This window comes from Lithobates pipiens, unplaced genomic scaffold (assembly GCF_037356315.1).
Source record: "Lithobates pipiens isolate NorthernLeopardFrog02 unplaced genomic scaffold, aLitPip1_a1.2 Scaffold_19, whole genome shotgun sequence".
Lineage (NCBI taxonomy): Eukaryota > Metazoa > Chordata > Amphibia > Anura > Ranidae > Lithobates > Lithobates pipiens.
Window position 1 is genome coordinate 121,147,910 of NW_027507764.1, and position 14,910 is coordinate 121,162,819.

General features: G+C 43.2%; 1 protein-coding gene across 14 annotated transcripts in view; it reads right to left on the minus strand.

The window, feature by feature from the left end:
- LOC143996244 (sodium channel protein type 5 subunit alpha-like) overlaps nucleotides 1-14,910 on the minus strand; it is a 553,882-nt gene that overhangs the window by 244,320 nt on the left and 294,652 nt on the right. The window lies entirely within an intron of this gene.

The following is a 14,910-nucleotide window of genomic DNA, read 5'->3' on the forward strand; positions in this document are numbered from 1 at the left end:
AAGGGGAGGACGTCATATGACGCCCGCCCAGGATGGGAGATCCCATCTGCGGGCGTCATATTACTCTGATATTGAAATGGTTAAACTCACTGGGGTAGATTTACTAAAGCCAGAACACTCAGAATCTGGTGAAGCTGTGAACTGTAGCCAAACAGCTTCTAATCTCAGCTGGTTCAGTTAGGGTTTGGCAATAAAACCTGGAAGCTGATTGATTTCTATGCAGAAGTGAGCCTGATTTTGCACTCTCCAGCTTTAGTAAATAAACCCCATTGACTCTAGCACAAGAAAGATGGCATCGGCATACAGTCAATGCTTGTCCTTCACTGGTCTGTATTTACAGCCCGCAGGCACATAACAGCAAGATCGAAGGGGCTAGCAGCCACTCTAGGCTGTGATCTTCTCCTAACGGAAAAAAGGCCAGGCTGCTCTTAGTCTCAGAGTATTTATACAGACTCCCAGTCACCATCTGAGAACCTCTCTCCAGGGATTGGCCAGGACCGTATAAATATTATCTGCTAATTAAACTCTTCCTGCAAGCTATCTTCCAGAACATTTCTGGACCAGCCAGGGGGAAGCAGTCAATCCTGCAGCCACTGAAAAATAGAACAGGCCAAAACAATCAACATAACCACACTGATTGCAGTGAGTCAAAACAAAATTTGCAGTGAAACAGAACTAAATCTATCTAAGCCTAGCACCTATCTAGGAGGGTGCTACATATATATCGTATACATAGATACATTTTAAATATATGTCACAAAATACTGGGGTAACAACAGTAAGTATGGTGTATGAAGTACAGATCAGGTCTCTGCTATGACTTTGAAGGCCCTAAAAAAAGAATTCCAAATGGTAAGCTGTAGAACAGGGGTCTCCAAACTTTCTAAACAAAGAGCCAGTTTATTGTTCTTCAGACTTTAGGGGGGTCGGACTAGTGCTCTATTGTTGGCGTCAGTGGAAATAATAGTGCCCCATTGTTGATATCAGTGGGAGCAATAGAACTCCATCATTGGTGTCAGTGGGAGGAACAGTGCCCCATTATTGAAGTCAGTGGGAGGAACAGTGCCCCATTATTGAAGTAAGTGGGAGGAATAGTGCCCAATCATTAGTGTCAATTGTGGATTGAATAGTGCCCCAAGGGCAGGAGAGAGGCTAGCAAAGGAACACATGGTGGTAGTTTGGAGACCACTGCTGTAGAAGATATTTTTTAAAAGGAAAGAGAGGAAAGGTGTTTTGTGGACTGATGAAACAGTCCAAGGGACATGTAGTGATGACACACCAATTCCAGTGGCAAAAAAAGCTTTTCACATCTGTTGTTCTTTTACATATTTTTCCCTTTTCAAAGGGAGGATTTCGATTTTTTGCCCGGTAGATGTATTGACTTTACCCATTTAACAGCACTTTTGGTCACCTTCCTGTGAAGCGTGTGACACCCTGTTAAAGTCCAACAAGGGGTATGCGTCAATGCACAACGTATCTATTTTAAGCGTTCATTATTTATTAATACCCATTGTTTATTTTCCTACCTCAGGATCCCCATGTATTTGCTCACCTACATATATTAGGCAACACTGCATAGCAGCTGACCTCTTTGTATGCCCCCCTAAAGGAAGCAGGTCACGCGCCCTGCGAAACGCGTAGAGAGAAAATTCCTGATTATGGAGGATAACATATGTCAAGTGAAATTTTCCCACAATATTTTTGGACAGAGTGTTTAATAATATCAAAATAGATTGTTATATCAACAACAGAAAGGAATAATCTATGCAGTAAAAAAAATAATTTTTGGTGTACTTACTGTATATGCTTTTCTGACAGCTGTGTATCTTTTAAAGCTATTGCACTATTGCATAAATAGAAATGAAGAGGGGGTGTGTACTCTCCCAGATTTTAACCATATTGTACTGTGGATTTTTTTGGGCACTCCTGTTTGTATAGGTATTTGGGGTTTAGCATCCAATTTGAATGTGGTGCCCCCACCCTGTACCCAAGAACTTCCCAGACCTCTACAATTTGTCTCATTCCAGCATTGGCTACATATCATTGCTTCTTGATAATGAGAACAGTATACTGTGCAATGTGTGTCAACACGGCTGCTTATAGTATCCACCAGTGGGTGCATCTGACAGGACTACAATGTAGGACCACAACTGGGAGACAGCTGTTGAGACAAAAATCTCATAGACGGATCTCAATGAATTCTCATAAGGAAAGCTGCAGATTTAAAATGATTAAAAGGAGAAGAACAGCCAAAGCTTGTTTGGCTGTACTTCTCCTGTGGATCACAGGAGTGCAGTTCGTTCTGCACTCCTCTGATCCATTTTCAGCAGACAGCGGGCTGAAGTCCAGGCTCAGGCAAGATGGCAACACTGGGGTCAAGATCTGCCCACATGCCTGGGCCAGCACCGGGCTCAGCCTCTCAGTGAGCCGCTGAGAGGCAGAGCTGGCCGTTCCCGCCCCCTCCACAGCCCAGTGCTCCAGTGAGCGAGGAGGGGGAAGAGCAGCGAGCAGTGATTGACACTTACCAGCTCTCTGCTCAGGGAGCTTTGAGAACTGAGTTCTCAGTGTAGCGCCAGTGGGGGGCAGATGCAGCATCGGACCAATGCTGCATCCACCTGGGTAGGTAGAAATCTGCAAAAACCCCATAACGCATACTGGGCCTTTAGGCTGGGTTCACATCTAAGCCGCATGTGGCTCGCAGCAGGGGTCGGGTGCGTCCCTGTTCTCCGTTTCAGAGATGAATCAGGCCCCAATTTTTACCTGAATTCGGCCCTGAAACAGAGCCAAAGACACACAGGACCTCTGTGCAATCCACTCCGCAGCCACCTCGGAAACATGTGAACCGGCTCTGTAGAGAGCCGGTCACAGTCTCCTGTCATGCGAATTGGATGCCGGGAAACTCACATCCGATTCGCACTAGTGTGAACCCAGCCTTAAGATAAGTCTTTCTTTCTGCAGGGCTGTGAGCATCTGTATGATAGTGCTGATCATTTTCAGCCATACATTGTGCCTTTTCAATCAACATTATTCCATTTTACATCAATCAAAGAAGAGGATGCTGTACAAGCTGTAAAGTAGATAAGAGTTTTCAAGTGTGCAAATAATAAAAGGACTTTAGAGGGTGATAAGTTCAATTATCTATGATTCTTTCACTGAAAGTATTCTTATATATAATGGCTGTTGCTCAATTGGTTTGATTTTAGATGGATCAGGCTGTGACTAACTTGTGTATATAGTTACATAGTAGGTGAGGTTGAAAAAAAGACACAAGTCCATTAAATCCAACCTATGTGTGTGATTATATGTCAGTATTACATTGTATATCCCTGTATGTTGTGGTCGTTCAGGTGCTTATCTAATCGTTTTTTGAAACTATCGATGCCCCTGCTGAAACCAATGGAAGGGAATTCCACATCCTTGCCGCTCTTACATTAAAGAACCCTCTACACAGTTTAAGGTTAAATCTAATTTCTTCTCATTTTAATGAGTGGCCACGTGTCTTTTATTTTTTTTATTTTTTACGTGTCTATTGTGGGGTCACCAGTGTGGAATTTGTAAATTGAAATCATATCCCCTCTCAAGCGTCTCTTCTCCAGAGAGAATAAGGTCACTACTCTCAACCTTTATTCATACCTAATATCCTCCAGTCACTTTATTAGCTTTGTTGCCCTTCTCTGTATTCGCTCCATTTCCAGAACATTCTTCCTGAGGACTGGTACCCAAAACTGGACAGCATACTCCAGGTGACGCTGGACCCTAGTATTGTAGAGTGGGAGAATTATCGCTTTATCTCTTGAGTTAATCCCCTTTTTAATGCATGCCAATATTCTGTTTGCTTTGTTAGCAGCAGCTTGGCATTGCATGCCATTGCTGAGCCTGCCATCTACTAGAACCCCCTGGTCCTTTTCCATCTTAGATTCCCCCAGAGGTTCTCCCCCTAGTGGGTAGATTGCATTCATATTTTTGCACCCAAATGCATTATTTTACATTTTTCTACATTAAACCTCATTTGACATGTAGTTGCGCACCCCATTAATTTGTTCAGATCTTCTTGCAAGGTTTCCACATCCTGCAGAGAAGTTATTGCCCTGCTTAGCTTAGTATTGTCCACAAATACAGAGATTGAACTGTTTATCCCATCCTCCAAGTCGTTTATGAACAAATTAAATAGGATTGGTCCCAGCACAGAACCCCAGGGGAACCCACTTTCCACCCCTGACCATTCGGAGTACTCCCCATTTATCACTACCCCCTGAACTCGCCTTTGTAGCCAGTTTTCAATCCATGTATTCTCCCTATGGTCCATGCCATCGGACCTTACTTTTTACAGTAAACATTTATGGGGAACTGTGTCAAATGCTTTTGCAAAATCGAGATACACTGCGTCTATGGGCCTTCCTTTATCTCGATGGCAACTCACCTCTTCATAGAAGGTTAATAGATTGGTTTGGCAAGAATGATTCTTCATGAATCCATGCTGATTACTGTAATGATACTGTTTTCTTTACTAAAATCTTGTACAGGCATACCCCACTTTTAAGTACACAATGGGGTTTATTTACTAAAGCTGGAAAGTACAAAATCAGGCTCACTTCTGCATAGAAACCAATGAGCTTCTAACTCCAGCTTGTTCAATTAAGCTTTGGTAATAAAAGCTGGACGCTCATTGTTTCTATGCAGAAGTGAGCTTGATTTTGCACTTTGCAGCTTTAGTAAATAAATCCCATTGTGTACTTAAAAGTTGGGTATGCCTGTATATAGTCCCTTATCATTTCCTCCAGGAGCTTGCATACTATTGATGTTAGGCTAACTGGTCTGTAATTCCCAGGGATGTATTTTGGCCCTTTTTTAAATAGTGGTGCTACATTGGATTTTATCCAATCAGCTGGTACCATTCCAGTCAGTAGACTGTCAGCAAAAATTAGGAACAATGGTCTGGCAATTGCTTGACTGAGTAGGACCCTCGGGTGCAAGCCATCTGGTCCCGGCGACCTAATAATGTTAAATTTTCCAAGTCTATCTCTAATTCTGTCCTCTGTTAGCCATAGAGGTGCATCCTGTGATGTGTCATGAGGATAAACACTGAAGTTTTGGTTACTGAAGTCCCCGATTCCTTTGAGAAGACTGAGGAGAAGAATAAATTCAATACCTTCACCATCTCCCCATCCTTTGTAACCAGATTTCCTTCCTAATTCTTTATGGGGCCAATATGGTCTGTCCTCCCTTTTGTACTGTTTATATACTTAAAGTATTTCTTGGGATTTTTTTTTGCTCTCCTCCGCTATGTGTCTTTCATGTTCTATCATAGCCGCCCTAATTGCACCCTTAAACTTCTTATTGCATTCTTTGTGCTGTCTCAATGCTGATGACGATTCCTCAGCCTTGTATTTTTTGAAGGCCTTCTCCTTTGCTTTTATATGCATTTTTATATTGGAGTTAAGCCATTCAGGATTTTTGTTCGCTCTTTTAAATTTATTTCCCAATGGGATGCACTGGCTCATGTCTTTATTTAATATGCTCTTAAAGGAAACCCATCTCTCCCCCGTTTGTTCTTTGTTCCTAAGATTCTATCCCAATTTATATCTTCTAGCAAGATTCGTAGTTTAGGGAAGTTGGCTCTTTTGAAATTCAGTGTCTTTGTATTCCCCTTATGTTTCCTATTTGTGTGATTTATACTTAAGCCAATTAACCTGTGATCGCTGTTTCCTAAATATTTCCACATCCGTGATCTGGTAACGCCTTGTTTCTAGTTGGTACGTCTACCACCTGACCCATGAAATTGTCCTGCAAGACATTTAAGATCTTCCAAGCCTTAGACGAATGCATGGTTCCTTCCACCCAGTGTATGTCTGGATAATTAAAATTCTCCCCATTATATCCAGACCTTTCTTTTGATATATTGTGCATATATTTGATTGTGAACATGAAAGGCAAAGAGGTTAAACTGGTTATAAAGCCTAAACATTTTTTTCCATTTAATGAATTCCCTGCATTAAGGTAATAAGAATTTGGCATAAGTATCCCCCCTCACCCCCCACTCTCACTTTTACTTACCTGAGCCCTCATTCGATCCAGTGCTGTGCATATCTGCAGCTCTTATGTTCCCTCACTTCCTAGCCTCTCAGGGTCGGTTCACACTGAGGCAGCACGACTTGCAGCATGACTGCCTCAGGCGACCTGCATCCAACTTCAGCGGCGGTTTGCAAAATGACTTCTGTATAGAAGTCAATGCATGTCGCCTGAAGTAGCCCCCAAAGTAGTACAGGAACCTTTTTCTAAGTCAGAGCAACTTGTGTCACTCCTATTAGAATGGTTCCATTGTACAGAAAGGAGCGTGACTTGTCAGGTGGCTAAGTTGCCTGACAAGTCGTCCCAGTGTGAATCGAGTCTCGGGCTCTGCTTAGACATCAGGAGCCATTGGCACACACTGCTGAAATTAAAGTAAGTGAGGAGGGAGGGTCTATAGACAGCAAGGCTCGGGAGTCCTCATAGAAAGTGTATTTCTCTTGCAGCACTCAGAGGAGGGGAAGAGCCAGGAGCGCTGGCAGGGAACTCAAGAAGAGGAGGTTTGGGGCCTGTTTGTGCAATGGAATTGCACAGAGAAGGTAAGTATAAACCTGTTTTGTTTGTTCTTTAAAAAGCATTTGCAATCACTTTAAGAACAGGTAAGGTATGGATGATTCCTTGTTGTGGGCCAGCTGATAGCAATAAATAATTCTTTAAGGACTAGGTTTAAATTTGATCCAATTGAAATGCTAAACCTCCAAAACAAGAACGTTTCCTTTTTTTCTGAAAACATACAGGGAATTCATATTTTTTGACACCTGTTAATTACCAAATCTAAACTTAACAGTTATTGCAGAATGTAAAAAGTGCAACTTCAACCAATATTTTCTTTCATGTTTGAGACAAAGGGTTGGGTTGAGACAAATTATTTAACACAGACAGCAGTATGTAAAATTGTCAGCGTTGATTTATTGTAAGGCTTGATTCACACCTAGACATTTTTAGTGCTATATGCATTTTGCAGGTTTGCACTACAGAACGTGTTCCATAGGAAATCATGGTAAATGGACTGTTGTGAAAATCTGCAAAATGCAAAAAGCATTAAAAATGCATAGGTGTGAATCCAGCCTTAGTGCTTTTTGCATTTTGCAGATTTGCACTACAGTCCATTTAACATGGTTTCTTATGGAACGTGTTCTGTAGTGCAAAATGCAAAATGGAAGATCCCCCTCCTATTACATTTCTGAGGACAACCCAAAATTTGGGATTTTCTTTTACTTTCACTTTCATTGATAATGGTAAACAGGACAAATAGAGAGGGTGAATCTCCCTAATGGGGACACTGACAGCAATAAAAACTGACAGGTGTTTTAATCCATCTCCATTCTATCCAAAACGAAAAAAAAAAAAAGTTTTGCCTTCATGCTTTAAGCTTTAATTTGTTATTCAAGTCCATCTAAATCTGCTAGTGCATCTAATGCCGCGTACACACGAGCGAATTGTCCGGCGTACTTAGTCCGGCAAACAATCCGGCGGACTTTCTACTGAACGGACTTGGCCACACACAGACACACAGAAAGTCCGGCGTTTGCTAGCGCGATGACGTACAGCACGTACGACGGGACTAGAAAAAGGAAGTTCAATAGCCAGTAGCCAATAGCTTCCTTTTCGTACTTGCTTCTGAGCATGCGTCATTCTTAGTCCGACTGTAAAAATACTTTCTAAGTCCGCCGGACTTTACGCTGGAAAAGTCAGCTGAAGCCCACACACGATCAAATTGTCCGGTGAAATGCGTTTCGGCGAACTAAGTACGCCGGACAATTTGATCGCGTGTACGCGGCATAACACTACCCTCACTCCAGATTGACAATGCAGCTGTCCAAATGTGTCTCTGTTGCTCTTCCATCCAGTGGAGACATCCTAAAACAAGAATTGTGTTACTGGGGAAAAAAGCATAAAAATCCAATGCAGCCCCCACATGTTTAAACTCCAAACCAAAAATGTTATATATTACAGCTTACAAATCATTATATGTAGTGACTGCATTTGTTTTCTTTTTATGGGCTTTTCTCCCTCTGTTTTCACCTGGAAATCTGGCCAGTAACACACCTCCTGTATTAGAGTGCCTCTACTCTGGAAGAAGGTGCACATGAACACCTTTGGACACAGCATTGTCAGTCTTTACATCAGAGTGACCCATCAGCAGCCCCTTACATCAGAGTGTCCCATCAGCAGCCCCTTACATCAGAGTGTCCCATCAGCAGCCCCCTTACATCACAGTGTCCCATCAGCAGCCCCCTTACATCAGAGTGTCCCATCACCAGCCCCCTTACATCAGAGTGTCCCATCAGCAGCCCCCTTACACCAGAGTGTCCCATCAGCAGCCCCCTTACACCAGAGTGTCCCATCAGCAGCCCCATTACAACAGATTGTCCCATCAGCACCCACTTACATCAGTGTCCTCCCCCCACATGTACCAACAGTTCTGAAGGCAGCTTCTCATCTTCCTCTCTCCAGTCATGTGATAACAAGTGATAGGGGAGAGAGGAAAGAAAGTCGGCCGGCTGTCTATCTCCCCCTGCAGGCTGGAGGGAGCATAACGCCTAATGCTCTCTCCAGCATATGACGGAAGCTTCTCCTCCTGACAGGCAGGGAATTGCGATCGCTCACTGTCAGAGAGAAGCGGCTCCAGGACTGCACCAGACCGGCCCACTGAGCCATCGGCCCACCGGGAATCTCCCGGTAGTCCCGATGGCCAGTACATGCCTGGGTGTAACGTGACAAAATGTGGAAAAAGTGAAGTGCTCTGAATACTTTTTGGAAGTACTGTATATGACAGATGAACATGTTCTCTTCAACAAAGCTTTCAAAAGTCAGAAGCAGTCCATATCGTTGTTATGTCCTCTTGAAAAATAAATGTGCTCTCAGAAAACAGACAGACATAATCACTGCACCTCTATTATAATGTTGTCTGTATGTCAAAGGCGGATCACTTTCAAGCTACATATGCCCACAGTGTGACTGAAGAACCAATGAAAAATGCATGCTACAGGCTGAAAACATCACATCACTCAGCTCCTTCAGTCCACAGACTATACAGAGCAGCTAAACATAACAGCTTTATAAGTGTATGTCTCCAGAGACAGGAACTGGCCAGATTTTATTGATATACTGTCCATGATTAGTGTCAGATAGATCAGATGTATTGAATATCAGCAGCCAGTATTAAAGGGCAACTCTAGTAAAAAAAAAAATGAAGCATGTTGCTACCTATAGATAACATAGCCAATCTGCTTCGTACTGCTTTTACCCAGGCAGTGTTATAGTGCACCAGTCCATTCCACTTGCTTTGTCGGTAATACAGTGATCCTGGACAAAGCCTGCTTGTGATGCTGGAACACTCTCCCTAAGGTTTTTCACATTAAGTAATAAAATGCCCCTAATAAGGGTCCATTCACACCTATACAGGTGAGATGGAGCGCACAATTGTTTCTGTGTGTTTACACACATTCTTGCATGTCACGATTAGAACAGGATTTTAATTTTAATAGCCCTTTGTAAAAATGTCATAGCACCAAACTCCATGTCAGTTCCCACAATGCACATGTGTGACCATTGCCAAAGAGCAACAGGCTCTAGAATGAAAATTCCTCTACTTTTTATTGTAGAGCATTGGTTCTCAACGCCTGTCCTCAGGACCCACCAACAGGCCAGATTTTAAGTATTACCTTGGGGAGATGCAGACTAGAATACTGCAATCACTGAGCAGCAAATGATATCACCTGTGATGTATTTCAGTTATCTTGCAAACCTGGCCTGTTAGTGGGCCCTGAGGACAGGAGTTGAGAACCACTGGTGTAGAGCCTATTAGACTGTCTGAAAATACTGACAACTCAGGATTTCAGATATTAAGGACACCCGAGGGTCCATTCAAAATGTTGCACTGTAGTAAGACATGCCAACAGACACATACCCTGGTGTGGTGTCTTTGGTTACCTGCATTCCATAAAGATAATACAGGTCCAATTTTCTGTGCGTTGGCAGCCATTTTAAACTAAGGCTGAATTTACACTGTTTAGCATGGTAAGACAAGCGTGTAGTTGTTTAGGCCCATAGAATGTCCCTTCATTTTTCTCACCAAACTGCAGTGCATATAAAAAACAGAAATGTGTATTTTAGCGCTGTAGTAAAGTGGCTGCTGTCACATATAAGTAGTATACCCAACTTAAGACAACAATGTGCAAACAGATGTGTAGCACCAAACATGAATGAATATACGAAAAGTTATTAAAAAGTGAAAAAAAGTCCTCGATTACAAAGTCTTATATGACGAGAAGGTAAAAAAACTGATGTGCATAGTCCAGTGAAAAAATTAAGACTCCAAAGAAAGATCCAGTACAGCAATACCAAGGAACCATCAATAACACCTCTTGAAGTGAACACAGGTAATCCAGCACAGTGCTCCAAGGTCAGCCACCACACCCCAGTGAAATGAACACTCACCAGAAATGATGGCTGCCATTACAGCAGCATACACACCTTAAAGAGGAAGTAAACCCTGATGAGTTTACTTCCTCTTTCATTCCCTGCAAAGGCAAAGCATAATGGACTACTATGCATCGCATAGTAGTCCATTATGTGTCATTACCTAACACAGGAGCCAGCGATGTCACCGCTGTCCCCTGTAGTCCGGCGCATCCATCTTCTCGGTGGGGTCACGCTGCTCCGCCGCTGTCATTCGGCGAAGCTGTCACTCCCGCGCATGCGCACGGGAGCCGACACGCGCGGCATCTTCATCGTTGACGATGCCGCGCTCAGTGCGCCTGCGCGCCGCTGACAGCAGTGCCTGTCTTTCGGCAAATAGCTCCTAAAGCGTGTAGGTTTAGGAGATATTTCTTGGACCTACAGGTAAGCCTTAATCTAGGCTTACCTGTAGGTCAAAGTGTGTTGTAAGGGTTTACTACCACCTTAAGTATGTATCTGTCATCCAGTAATGAGTGAACCCAGTAAGTCCTTCCAGCGACACTTCTCATCAGGATATAACTATGGTAAATAAAGCTCACCATGAGCCAGAAGGAATCCTCATAGTGTAGTAGGTTTAATATAGATGCAAATGCACATTAAAAGAAAGTAGCATTAGAAAAGTCCTTACATTGGAAGCCGCTGCCGACCCAAAATCGCTCAGTGGTGTGCTATCACTACTAGTAACTCCACCCACTGCATTTCATCCAATAGGATGTTATCAAGAGGTTAGAAAGTTATCAAGAACGTTATCAAGTGCAGGGATGTGAACATGTCTCATAGGAAAGAATGTTATTTCATCTTGAGATGTGCTTCCATGAAATAAAAATTCTATAGGTTTGCTGCATCAAAACGGACAAGTGTGAAGAGAGAAAAGGGAAAAGGTTAGAGTGGTTGACTATAGCAGTGCATGGATGGCAAATGTACCCCTTAGCAGGTGGGCTATAATGCTTCTTAAGGCTGAAAGCTGAGCTCCAGGTACAAAAACTTCCACTGAAATATGTTCTTCAATAACCACAAAGCATATAAATCCACTTTGTGATCACTAAATGCCTTTAGTATTCCTTACTGTAGTGGTGGCATCATCACTGTGCTGTATGTAGCGGCCATAACCCTTTGTAGGGCGGCCTTAACTTATTGGGCTTACCTTACCGGTTACCTCCGCTTGGCTTGTTTTTCCATGTCTAGGGGTTCCTATGGTTGATACCCAACAACTCGGACGCTGACACCGATAAAGTCCTTTTAAAAGGTTTTATTTTGCAGTGATAACATCCAATGACACAGTCTCGTAAAGGAACACAGAGCCCGGGTGAAGAACTCAGGCACATTGAACAGCAGACATAACAAAGTCTCTAATTCCACCCAGAGAGTAGCCACTCGCAGCTGGGCACTTCAAGGCTGAACAGATCTCTAGCCAGAGATCATGGCAAGCAGCACGTTAATTCAAAATTTGAAAAGTCCTCTGAACATGTACAAGTTATAACTGAAGGTGAACAGGAACCTTTTTCCTCCGTACCTTTAACGTTCTCTGTCTCCTTGATAGTACTGGATAAAGCGTGGATTCGTCAATGTCCTCCCCAACTCAACAACCAGGTACTTCTCAGGATGCCACTTGTCAGCCCTCCTCCGAAAAATTCTCCACTGGTCCCTTTCACGAGCTGTGATGCCCCTCCAAGCTGAGAGCACACCTGGACACCTTGAATCCTCCCTCAGTTACTGCGCCTCGGACCAGCCGGTTCCGAGACTCGGGAACAGACTCATCCCTACCCCAGACCAGACGGGTCTACTGGGGGTAACCAACAGAAGCATGTTGCGGGATGTCGAACACCCCGTGACCGGGACCCCTCGTGGGGCTACCCCGGTCCTAGAACAAGAACAGACCATACGGGCCTCACAAACTCCTCTCTCTAAAACACGTGACCCCAACATCTTAAGTACCCCTTCCCGTACTCCTCAGCAAGGCCTGGCACACCCACTGATTGGTTCCGAGAAGGCTGATACCTAAAACGTCCAACCAGGCCTGGTTCTGGCTTGTCAGGTGCACCTCACTGTACACATGACCAAGCAGAACTTCTAACACAGCCCAGCCAGACTGATGTCAAAGTCAACCTACATAATTAACCCTCAGAACCCCTACTGAGGCAAAAACTAAATTTACACATGTATGACACTTTGTCCAAAATGTCATCCACTACATGTACATAGTCTGTGCAGAGAGCAAAGCTATGGGAAGGACCCACCAGGCGAAAACACTACAGAAGGGGGCAGAGACAAGACCAGTCACCCTGCACAATGAGAGAGCAGCAGTCTTTATTACAGGAAGCTCCTACACAGAGGTACAGTATCACACTGGACTACTGCACAAGTAAGAATACACATGGATCTTGTATTTAGCCAATTTTTCCTTATCCCAAACTTCAGCTTTAAAGTGATACTAAACACACACTGTTTAATTTACATTATCCTTTCTCTTTCTGCATGTGGATAATGGCACTGTAATTATTTTCATAAAAAAAAAAAATGGGCTGCTCAGATGTGATAGAGAGGAAACGCTCTGAATAGAAACTCAATTAAAAATGAGCATGTGCACAGTTGCCACCAGAGCTGCAAAATACCTAGCTGAATTGGGGACAAGAACAGAAGGGGAGAAAAAGAGCAGCAGAATCAACCAGGATTTTTGCAGAATACAGAAAAGGAATCTCATAGTGACTGAGTGAGTATGAACAGCATGTAATACACCCCATGTATTGATAGTTTTTTTATGATGTGGGTTTAGTGACACTTTAAATTTACATACATTTTGTCTCCGTCAGAAATGACAGTGCGCCGCTGGAGGGCTTTGTTTTAAGGTAAGACTATCATTATGTGCTAGTATGTGATGCATACTAGCACATTATGACATTGCCTTGCGGGTCAAGTTTTTTTTTTTTTTTACTGCGGTTTACTACTGCTTTAAGGTAAGAAGGTTCTGCATTAGGTATCAAGCTAAAAATGTCCAACAACAATTGAGAGCAACACATGCAAGCAATGTAAGATCAGGCCAATAAAGAGTAGGCATCCTGTAATGTCTGTGCTTAGACCGGATGTTTATGTTTAAAAGTTTAAAATAGCTGATGCTTTACAGAAGAGCAAGAGCTTATCCCCCCCCCCCCTAGATTTTTTTGCTAGTTTGGACTCATTTATCTTTTTTTCTAGGTGGGTCTTGTCTCGTGCTGGATTTCGGTTAGGAAGAGTTATGGGTTTCACAGTAAAGGCTCATTGACACTACGTTGAGGGTTCTGATGGAATTATTGCATTACAGCTATTGTCGTAGCAGCTGGCATGGGTCTTAAAGTGGTTGTAAACCCTTACAAACCACTTTGGCTCACTGGGTAAGCCGCAGATCGCAGTGATATGGCGCGAGTGTCGGCTCCCGTGCGCACGTGCGGGAGTGACATCATGTGATTCGCCGGAGCAGCGAGACCCACGGAGACCCACCAAGAAGATGGACGCTCGGAACTATAGGGGACAGCGGTGACTTCGCTGGCTCCTGTGTCAGGTAAGTGACACATAATGGACTACTATGCGATGCATAGTAGTCCATTATGCTTTACCTTTGCAGGGAATCAAAGAGGAAGTAAACCCATCAGGGTTTACTTCCTCTTTAAGGGTCTTCAAAGGCAGGAGATGGTGGTTAAAATTTAGACAATAATGGTTGGGCCCATCGCAAGTGTGGGCGTGCCTTCCATATTTAAGATAAGGCAGTAAGGCACCAATGGTTATGTGGCTGTATCAAGGATAAATGGAGTTCAGTTGTCTTTGAGTCGGTGCAGTTTCGGCTGAGGGCCTTGAAGAGGAAGTGGGGTGAATACAGCCAGTTGGTCAAAAATAATGTGCCTTCAAAGACCCTAGATCAGAAATAGGTCAGTCATTATCAGGAGGTGGTTTAATACATTTTATAATAAAATTACATCTTTAAAGGTAATACATTTTGTATTGGTTGTTTAATAAATAGCTACTTTGGCCTTTTCAACCCAAAAATCTGTGTCCAGTGGTCTGTGTTGGGTAAAGGGAATTGAGTCTCTGGATGTAAGGTAATAAGTCACGGCAGCTGTAATATAAAGCAATACCTTAGTGAAGAGGTTTACTTACAGGTCCTTGCTTCACTAACAAAGTAAAATAAATTATAGATGCAGATTTAGGACAACCAGCTAGCATTGCAGCATCATCCAGTTAAAAATTGCCAACCTCATGGCTTCCATTCTTGTCCTATGGTTTCTCTGACCACAAATACAATCCGATAAGTACACACACTGTATTTAAATCAGTTCTGTTAATTATCTAGTATATCATTCCATTCAAGTCTATGGGCACTACACAGGTGCAGCCAATGTCAGAGGAGGG